The following is a 10,859-nucleotide window of genomic DNA, read 5'->3' on the forward strand; positions in this document are numbered from 1 at the left end:
ACTTGGGTGCTCGCTCTATCGCACCCTCAAACACACCCTACATACTATGTTGCACCTCTGCCATGCCGTGTTGGTCTAACTTGTGTGCCCACTGCCCACCCTTCTCATGCCATGTGGGTCTAACTTGTATGCCCACCCAAACCCTTGATTCATGCTCATGCACTCCATGCTTGCACACACGCTAACGCTCCTATGAGTCTGACTTGTGTGCCCACCCTTCTCATGCCGTGCGGGTCTATGCATGGTGTAGGGACTGCTCTTTGCCGCACATATTCAAGAAACGTACCGTACGATGCGTTCCAAAGGCAATTCGATGGGTGTTTACTCGTAGAAAATTTTGAGAAGCATTTGCATTTTTGCTAAATCAATTTTTCCCAATACCACCCAATACCTATTCTTCTGTTATCTTCGACATCTGTGTTACTGTAACTCAAGCATTTAATTTCCGATATTAACATTGATTTTATTCAAAAAATTAAAGGAAAATATTTCATATTAGAAAGCAAAACACCATAATATGTGCAACGATTAATTTGCTAAGGGGTCGTACACATATTACGTAAGCATTTTTTCTGGGTTTTTCGAACCCTCCTCCCCCCATGTAAGCTTTATTTCATACAAATGATTTTTTATTTATATGGTGCGTAAGAAAATGACGGATCCCCCCTCCCCCCATAAGTGCTTACGTAATATGTGTACGGCCCCTAATGGATCTCTGTTGCAGTAACTAGAATTACTACAGAAAAAAGTTATTTTTTGAGTATATCCAAAAAGGAGGACATTTCAGCGCAAAAGGAGGACATCTGATTTTTAATGAAAAAGGAGGACATGTCCTCCTTCAGGATACCATATGATCACCCTATCCATAGTCCCTGTTACTCAAAATAATAGGTCATAATTAAAATTTTACAAAATATGATAATTATATGAACAGAAGAGATGCTGAATTACTTTTTGAGATAAATGTACATTGTCGTAAACAATGGTGGCTCAATAACATACTTACCATTTTGACTCAAATTCCGAACACTCATTTATTCGTATAATTTTCTCCACAGGAGCTTAAATTCGTTTGTAATCTTGATCCTCAGTGCGGAATACTAGAATACTAAAATTTTAGTTTTAGGGCGCTAAAACGCCAGTGTTCGGAATATGAATCATGCCCAAACGGTAGCTTAATCAACATTTTAGCGTTATTTCATGCTTTAGTTTAAAAGATATTTTAGTTACAAGATACCCAACAAACAACGACAAGCTACAAATAAGCATCTAAGTTGAATTATTGTTTATTTGTGATCTTCAAAGCTGAATAAAATGGATCCTGAATAATTCGCTAGACAGATTTCATTTCAGCATTTGATTCAACTAATATTCGACTTGGCCTATTTATTTGTTTTCCACCTTTATTTGAAGTCGAACTATCGTTTTAGTTTTATCATATTTCAGCACATTGGAGAAGTTTATCAATGTGCTGAACTAATGATTATCAAAATTCTTTGTTCGACTATGATGTGATGCTTTAAAAGGGTGGTCGAATTGAGTTTGAATAGTAGATCAATAAGCAAGCATTAAACATTCTTCTTAACCATTGGATTTCACCTTTGTCGGATCTATCGCACAGTGGAAGAAAACATTATAAGTAATAGACTATGTTTTTTTTCCGTTTGAAAGAAAATCGCGATGGCTTGAATTGATGATATTTGGATAGGAAAATAATGATTTATTTTCAAGACATTGTTGGATTTATTGTCAAGAACACTCAGGTTTTTTTTTATATTCGTGGGGCAATTCATAATTATTTCGTGATACATAATTAATTCCTGATCTATGAAGGTGTTGGAGATTTTTTTTAATACTTCATTAGAGTGATTTTTAAGTTTTTTTTACAAAGTTCATCACTTAAGGTGTTGGAGATTATAACCAATAAAATTGCTGGAGCAATGATTCTTCATTTCAATTTATGCAGTTGTTTTAAAGTTGTGCGGAAACGAACACAAACAAATTCATATAAAATCTACCATATTGCATGTTTGTTACAGATTCCATATGTACTAGTTGTTTTTCTATATGTAAATAAATTTCGATATGTGTATACACTATAGTTATTTACTTGCTGCATGTGTGGTATTGATGGCACAATCATACCGGTTATTCAGAGATTTCAAGCAAGGTCGAAAATAAATCCATTAAATTTTCATGAACTCCATTAATATCATTGGGGACGGATTTTATTTTATCGTTTTGACATTATTTTCATATATTTTTTCCCAGTGTTCGATGGTTATGACTGGCTGAACAATGGTTGAAATAAAAATCTTGTACAGTTATTAACAAACTGTAGTTTGACAGATTGACTTGTTGAATAAGAGTCCAATAATGATTCATATTCAGCCATACGATTATTTATGTTATGCGTCGAGTAGGCCATAACTTACAAATCAAGGATGGCGCGGATGACAACTTTACCGGCGGATGATCAAATGTCAGCAGTTCGAGACCCTGATCCTGACCCTGATTATATGAAAATAGCAATTTCTTCAACATGCGTTCAATTGAGATCTTGATGATGTTACACTCAATGCGTTATTATTTTCGAAAAATTTACATGTAGCTGAATTAAGGCTAAGTAAAATGCTTATTAAAGGTTTAACAAATCAGGTAATAAAGTTGTTTTTCAAAATAAGATGTTGTAGCTGTATAACTTCTCCAAAATTGTGTGAACAAAGCCTGAACAGAAGTTGCGATAAGAAATAGTACAGACATTATTCAACACAGTGCTGAATTGAATCATCACACTGATGTGTGTTAAACTAGTGAATGTTTGTTGGGTAAAGATTGTCGCTTCGATTCCCTTTGTTCTGCTGTCCGAAACATGTTGGGTACCGAACTGTCAAATCGTATGTAGTTTTTCCACAGACAAACAGACGTAACTCTTCATACAAACTGTTCGAAAAATTATCGTCATTCGCTTTTCAGAAAACACTACTGCCATCTGTTATCAGAATCGCGAGAAACACAGTCGGCCATGATTATTTCCCATTTGACGTTTGCTCCTAACACATACATCTATATCAATCATCATCATCATCGTCATCAACACAGAAAACATTCAGCAGCATATACACTAATCTAATGTCAAAGCGATTGAACACTAGCGCCTCTCTAGGCACAATCGCGTAGCACAGATGTATTTCAAATCAACCGTTGAACACGTGAACGATGTTGAAATGAGAAGTGTTACGTCTGTTTGTCTGTGGTTTTTCCTTCATTGACATTTAGCACCCTATCCTCGCCAGCAAAAGATGTTCCGTGCAGCGACGACAGCGACAATCTTTATCTTGTAACTAAAATATCTTTTTTTAGTTTATACGGTACATATCATGTAGTTCCCCGGTCCCGGATAAAAAATAAAATATAGTTGCAATAAGTTATTATAAAAAAATACATTTATTGGATGAACATTAAAATATTTTGCTTTTATATCATACCAATTAAAGTGCCACATTGTTGTTCCAATAGACGTACAATAAATTCTATTGCCAGTAAAATGTTGGCAATAGAATTACAATTAATTCAATTGTAATTGCACAAATTTGTTCGAGAAGAAATCGATTTTCTATAGAAGAATTTTCTATATTGTGAAGATACATAACAGCACCTATTTTCTATTGTAAAACTGCCATTTACAATAGGCTTTATGCTACAATAGAGTTTCTATAAATTTCAGCGTACCGTTACAATAATTTCTATTGTAATTCTTTTGGAATTTTTATTAAAGGATCGTCCCTTAAATATTAGCAAAGATTTAATATATTATATTATATTATATTTGATATAAGGTCCTCAAGAAAAGCCAATTTCTTACAATACCCATATTATATGATCCTGGCTATGCAATGTACTTACTAAATAAACTTTATTTTCAAATAAGCTAAAAATCTTAATCAACCCAGGAAACAATTTGTGAGATGTTAGGGTTTTGTTAGGGTATGTTAGATATGTTGCTGATCGAAACATATCCATTTTTATGCTTTTATGTTGTTGAAAAATTCTTCTTGTTTATTTTTAATTTTGACAGTTTGTTTCTTGATTAGTTTTTTGTTGATTGACGCACGAAGTGCAAAACTAAAAGAAAGTCACCGTTGACTCAATTTGGAAATTGGGAAAAGTGAACGCTGATCAAGTTTGCGGATCCCGTCAAGTAGTCCGGATGTGCTGCTGCTGACGGTCTCGAAAATTTTAATTTAAAGACCGCCATTTATAAGTTGCCCCCGGAACGCATAGGAGAAATAAGAACGGAAAAATGGCAAACTCCTTTGATGACGAATGCTGACGATTTGCTGGATAATAGGTTCCAATAAGCTACCCGGATATACGGCTGTCGACGAATTCTATCGGGTGAGTTTTTGTTGCTATAAGTTCATGAAAATCTTAATTTACAACGAAATTGAATTTGCCTTACACAGAGGCCGTGCTGCTGGTGTCACCAAGTTGCCTCCGGAAAACATAACCTGATGCGGAAAGCGAAACGGTACCGACAATTTATGGAATGAATCCTGAATTTCAACGAAACGAGCGGATGGTCTGCTGCTGCTGCTGATCTGACGTTGTTTACTGGTGAGTTTTGCGTTGCTCTTTAAATTCATGAAAATTTTATATCATATACCATTCACAGCGATTGTGGGGATCCCGGTATTAGGCATCCGGAAGGCATGGGCTGCAGGAAAGAAAACTGTCCTTTAAGTAAGGAGACTGCCGACAATTTGCAAACGATTTCAATTTCCAAGATACCTTCCGGATGTACAGCAGTCGAGGATGTTTACCGGTGAGTTTTGTGTTTCTGTTTATGTTCATACAGATGTTAATAAACGTGAATTACCAATTATCAGATTTCGTATGGATGCCGATATGAAGCTGTCTGCGGAACGCATATATGTACAGCTGAAAGTAAAAAGGCACCAGTCGAACAGAACTTCAACTTTGATGCCGTTAATGTTTGGCACCGGTCGAACAGAACTTCGACTTTGATGGCGGTAATGTTTTGTGAGTTTTGTGTTGATGTTCGTTAAGTTTATTCCAATTGATAAAGATTTTTCCATTCACAGACATTATGGCCAAGCTGACTCCGGAATCATCCGAAAGCATCGGAAATGTTAAAATTTGAGCCTTTCAAATAATGATTTTCTATTTTTCGATCGTGGATCAATTTGATTTTGATGCATGATTTTTTCCAGCCGGATTTGATTACGGGTTCATGTTGGGAAATTTCTTGACTTCCCTGACCTTAGTATCATCATGTTAGTCATAAAAGCCAATTTGCTAGCTTGGCTTAGTAACCCTGTGATTAGTAACTTAATATATTAACACTGAGCTGCCGAGGCCCCAAAACCCAGAATAGAGATGGAATTGTCAGAGAGATACCTAGAGGAATTCCTAAAAGAACTACTAGAAGAATACTCAGAGGCACATCTGAAAAAAATTAAGAACACCAAGAGTAACTGCCACCAGAAGTTTATCTATAGATAATCCCTTCAGTAGTTCCTTAATTCCACTAGAAGTGTCTCTGGGATTTTTTTTTTCTAAATTTATCTATAAATTTCATCAGAAGATCTTCTTGGTATTTCTCCAGTGGCTTTTGAATTCTCTAGAAGTTCCTCTGGAAATTCTTTAAAAAGTTTTTTTTTTTCTGGAAATTCTAGAAATTCAGGAGATCTTCTGGGTATTTCATCAGTTGTTCCTGAATTCTCTAGCAGTTCCTCTTAAAATTCTTCCAAAAGTTTTTCTGAGAATTCCTTCAAAAGTTCTTCTGATAATCTCTTTATGAGTTCCTCTGATACTCTCTACAGGAGTTCCTCAGCGAAATTCCCAAGAAATTTCTTCAGGAGATAATTTGAAAATTTTTCCAAAAGTTTTTTTTATCTGAAATTTCCTTCAGAAGTTCTTCAGAGAATTTCTCAAGGAGTTCCTATTAGAATATCTTAAGCCGTTCCTCTGGAAACTCTTCCGAAAATTCCTCCGATAATTTCTTCTGGAGTTCCTCTGAGAGTCCCTCCAGGAAGTACTCTGATAATCTCTCCAGAAGTTATTCTGGGGAATCTTCAGAAGTTCTAGATTTTTTTTTCAGGAGATTCTCCGGTTATTCTTCCAGTAGTTCCTAAATTGTTTAGAAGTTCCTGTGGGAATTTTACCACAAGTTTTTTTCTGAGAATTCCTCCAGAAGTTCCTCTGAGAACATCTACAGGAGTTCCTCTGGGAATTCTTCCAAAAGTTCCATTGATGATCTTTCCAAGAGTTTCTCTGGGAAATCCAGGAGTTATTTTAGAAATTCCTCCAGGTGTTTTTCGGGTATTTCTTCAGGGGTTTCTGAATTCACTAGAAGTTCCTCGGACAATTCTTATCTGAGAATTTCTTCAGGAGTTCCGGAGTTTCACTGAGAATATTTACAGGAGTTTTAATGGGATTTATTTTTTTCAAAATTTCCTTCGAGAATATCTGGAGTTCCTTCGACATTGTTTTCCTCCATGAATTCCTCTAGACGTTCCTCCAGGAATTCGGCCGGATGTTCCTCCAAGAATCCCTCCAAAAGTTCCTCCAGGAATTCCTTCAAATATTGCTCCTGAAATTGCCACGAAAGTTTCTTCAGCAATTGGTCCGGAAGTTCCTCTCAGAGCGTCTTAAAGAATTTATCCTGGAGTTTCTTCCAGAAATGGCCAAGAAGTTACTCCAGGAAGTTCCTCCAGAAGATTCTCCAGGAATAACATCGGAAGTTCCTAATAATCTTCCTCCGGAATATCATCCATGAATTACTTCAGGAATTCGGCCGGATGTTCCTCCAAGAATTCCTCCAAAAGTTTCTCCAGGAGCTTTTTTTTCTGAGAATTTCTTCAGGAATTTTAATGAGAATCTCTTCCGGAGTTCCTCTGAGAATATTTACAAGAGTTCTAATGGGATTTTATTTTTTCAAAAGTTCCTTCTATAATATCTTCTGAAATTCCTTCGACAATTTTTTCCTCCAAGAATTCCTCCAGACGTTCCTCCAGGAATTCCTCCGGAAGTTCCTCCAGGAATTCCTCCGGAAGTTTCTCCAGGAGTTCCTCCGGAAGTTCCTCCAGGAATTCCTCCGGAAGTTCCTCCAGGAATTCCTCCGGAAGTTCCTCCAGGAATTCCTCCGGAAGTTCCTCCAGGAATTCCTCCGGAAGTTCCTCCAGGAATTCCTCCGGAAGTTCCTCCAGGAATTCCTCCGGAAGTTCCTCCAGGAATTCCTCCGGAAGTTCCTCCAGGAATTCCTCCGGAAGTTCCTTCAGGAATTCCTCCGGAAGTTCCTCCAGGAATTCCTCTGAAAGTTCCTCCAGGAATTCCTCCAGGAATTCCTCCGGAAGTTCCTCCAGGAATTCCTCCGGAAGTTCCTCCAGGAATTCCTCCGGAAGTTCCTCCAGGAATTCCTCCGGAAGTTCCTCCAGGAATTCCTCCGGAAGGTCCTCCAGGAATTCCTCCGGAAGTTCCTCCAGGAATTCCTCCGGAAGTTCCTCCAGGAATTCCTCCGGAAGTTCCTCCAGGAATTCCTCCGGAAGTTCCTCCAGGAATTCCTCCGGAAGTTCCTCCAGGAATTCCTCCGGAAGTTCCTCCAGGAATTCCTCCGGAAGTTCCTCCAGGAATTCCTCCGGAAGTTCCTCCAGGAATTCCTCCGGAAGTTCCTCCAGGAATTCCTCCGGAAGTTCCTCCAGGAATTCCTCCGGAAGTTCCTCCAGGAATTCCTCCGGAAGTTCCTCCAGGAATTCCTCCGGAAGTTCCTCCAGGAATTCCTCCGGAAATTCCTCCAGGAATTCCTCCGGAAGTTCCTCCAGGAATTCTCTCTGATGTTCCTCCAGGAATTCCTCCGGAAGTTCCTCCAGGAATTCCTCCGGAAGTTCCTCCAGGAATTCCTCCGGAAGTTTCTCCAGGAATTCCTCCGGAAGTTTCTCCAGGAATTCCTCCGGAAGTTCCTCCAGGAATTCCTCCGGAAGTTCCTCCAGGAATTCCTCCGGAAGTTCCTCCAGGAATTCCTCCGGAAGTTCCTCCAGGAATTCCTCCGGAAGTTCCTCCAGGAATTCCTCCGGAAGTTCCTCCAGGAATTCCTCCGGAAGTTCCTCCAGGAGTTCCTCCGGAAGTTCCTCCAGGAGTTCCTCCGGAAGTTCCTCCAGGAGTTCCTCCAGGAATTCCTCCTCCAGGAATTCCTCCGGAAGTTCCTTCAGGAATTCCTCCGGAAGTTTCTCCAGGAATTCCTCCGGAAGTTCCTCCAGGAATTCCTCCGGAAGTTTCTCCAGGAATTCTTCCGGAAGTTCCTCCAGGAATTCCTCCGGAAGTTCCTCCAGGAATTCCTCCGGAAGTTCCGCCAGGAATTCCTCCGGAAGTTCCGCCAGGAATTCCTCCGGAAGTTCCGCTAGGAATTCCTCCGGAAGTTCCGGAACTTCCGCCAGGAGTTCCTCCGGAAGTTCCGCTAGGAATTCTTCCGGAAGTTCCGCCAGGAATTCCTCCGGAAGTTCCTTCAGGAATTCCACCGGAAGTTGCACCAGGAAATCCTCCGGAAGTTTTACCAGGAAATCCTCTGGAAGTTCCACCAGGAATTCCTCCGGAAGTCTCCAGGAATTCCTCGAAGTTCCTCCAGGAATTCCTCCAGGAATTCCTCGGAAGTTCCTCCAGGAATTCCTCCGGAAGTTCCTCCAGAATTCCTCCTTCCTCAGGAAGTTTCTCCAGGAATTCCTCGGAAGTTCTCCAGGAATTCCTCCGGAAGTTCCTCCAGGAATTCCTCCGGAAGTTCCTCCAGGAATTCCTCCGGAAGTTCCTCCAGGAATTCCTCGGAAGTTCCTCCAGGAATTCCTCCGGAAGTTCCTCCAGGAATTCCTCCGGAAGTTCCTCCAGGAGTTCCTCCGAAGTTCCTCCAGGAATTCCTCGGAAGTTCCTCCAGGAATTCCTCCAGGAATTCCTCTCAGGAATTCCTCCGGAAGTTCCTCCAGAATTCCTCCGGAAGTTTCTCAGGAATTCCTCCGGAAGTTCCTCCAGGAATTCCTCCGGAAGTTTCTCCAGGAATTCTTCCGGAAGTTCCTCCAGGAATTCCTCCGGAAGTTCCTCCAGGAATTCCTCCGGGAGTTCCGCCAGGAATTCCTCCGGAAGTTCCGCCAGGAATTCCTCCGGAAGTTCCGCTAGGAATTCCTCCGGAAGTTCCGGAACTTCCGCCAGGAGTTCCTCCGGAAGTTCCGCTAGGAATTCTTCCGGAAGTTCCGCCAGGAATTCCTCCGGAAGTTCCTCCAGGAATTCCTCCGGAAGTTCCGCCAGGAATTCCTCCGGAAGTTTCGCCAGGAATTCCTCCGGAAGTTCCTCCGGAAGTTCCTCCAGGAATTCCTCCAGGAATTCATCCGGGAGTTCCTCCAGGAATTCCTCTGGGAGTTCCTCCAGGAATTCCTCCGGACGTTCCTCCAGGAATTCCTCCTTAAGTTTCTCCAGGAATTCCTCCTGAAGTTCCTCCAGGAATTCCTCCGGAATTCCTCCAGGAATTCCTCCGGAAGTTCCTCCAGGAATTCCTCCAGGAATTCCTCCGGAAGTTCCTCCAGGAATTCCTCCGGAAGTTCCTCCAGGAATTCCTCCGGAAGTTCCTCCAGGAATTCCTCCGGAAGTTCCTCCAGGAATTCCTCCGGAAGTTCCTCCAGGAATTCCTCCGGAAGTTCCTCCAGGAATTCCTCCGGAAGTTCCTCCAGGAATTCCTCCGGAAGTTCCTCCAGGAATTCCTCCGGAGGTTCCGCTAGGAATTCCTCCGGAGGTTCCGCCAGGAATTCCTCCGGAAGTTGCGGCAGGAATTCCTCCGGAAGTTGCGCCAGGAATTCCTCCGAAAGTTGCGCCAGGAATTCCTCCGGAAATTCCTCCAGGAATTCCTCCGGAAGTTCCTCCAGGAATTCCTCCGGAAGTTCCTCCAGGAATTCCTCTGGAAGTTCCTCCAGGAATTCCTCCGGAAGTTCCTCCAGGAATTCCTCCGGAAGTTCCTCCAGGAACTCCTCCAGACGTTCCTCCAGGAATTCCTCTGGGAGTTCCTCCAGGAATTCCTCTGGGAGTTCCTCCAGGAATTCCTCCTTAAGTTTCTCCAGGAATTCCTCCGGAAGTTTCTCCAGGAATTCCTCCGGAAGTTCCTCCAGGAATTCCTCCAGGAATTCCTCCGGAATTTCCTCCAGGAATTCCTCCGGAAGTTCCTCCAGGAATTCCTCCGGAAGTTCCTCCAGGAATTCCTCCGGAAGTTCCTCCAGGAATTCCTCCGGAAGTTCCTCCAGGAATTCCTCCGGAGGTTCCGCCAGGAATTCCTCTGGAAGTTCCGCCAGGAATTCCTCCGGAAGTTCCGCCAGGAATTCCTCCGGAAGTTCCGCCAGGAATTCCTCCGGAAGTTCCGCCAGGAATTCCTCCGGAAGTTCCGCCAGGAATTCCTCCGGAAGTTCCGCCAGGAATTCTTTCGGAAGTTCCGCCAGGAATTCCTCCGGAAGTTCCTCCAGGAATTCCTCCGGAAGTTCCGCCAGGAATTCCTCCGGAAGTTCCGCCAGGAATTCCTCCGGAAGTTCCGCCAGGAATTCCTCCGGAAGTTACGCCAGGAATTCCTCCGGAAGTTCCGCCAGGAATTCCTCCGGAAGTTCCGCCAGGAATTCCTCCGGAAGTTCCGCCAGGAATTGATCCGGAAGTTCCGCCAGGAATTCCTCCGGAAGTTGCGCCAGGAATTCCTCCGGAAGTTGCGCCAGGAATTCCTCCGGAAGTTCCGCCAGGAATTCCTCCGGAAGTTCCGCCAGGAATTCCTCCGGAAGTTCCGCCAGGAATTCCTCCGGAAGTTCCACCAGTAATTCCTCCGG

At 42.3% G+C, this 10,859-nt stretch overlaps 1 long non-coding RNA gene across 1 annotated transcript; it reads left to right on the forward strand.

Annotated features, from left to right (window-relative positions):
• The first annotated feature begins 4,270 nt into the window (after positions 1-4,270).
• Positions 4,271-4,802, forward strand: LOC134221047 (uncharacterized). Its single transcript, XR_009982182.1, has 3 exons — positions 4,271-4,398; positions 4,467-4,617; positions 4,676-4,802. It is a non-coding gene; the product is annotated as an uncharacterized LOC134221047 (long non-coding RNA).
• The last annotated feature ends 6,057 nt before the right edge of the window (positions 4,803-10,859 follow it).

This window comes from Armigeres subalbatus, chromosome 3 (genome assembly GCF_024139115.2).
Source record: "Armigeres subalbatus isolate Guangzhou_Male chromosome 3, GZ_Asu_2, whole genome shotgun sequence".
NCBI classification, from domain to species: Eukaryota; Metazoa; Arthropoda; class Insecta; order Diptera; family Culicidae; genus Armigeres; species Armigeres subalbatus.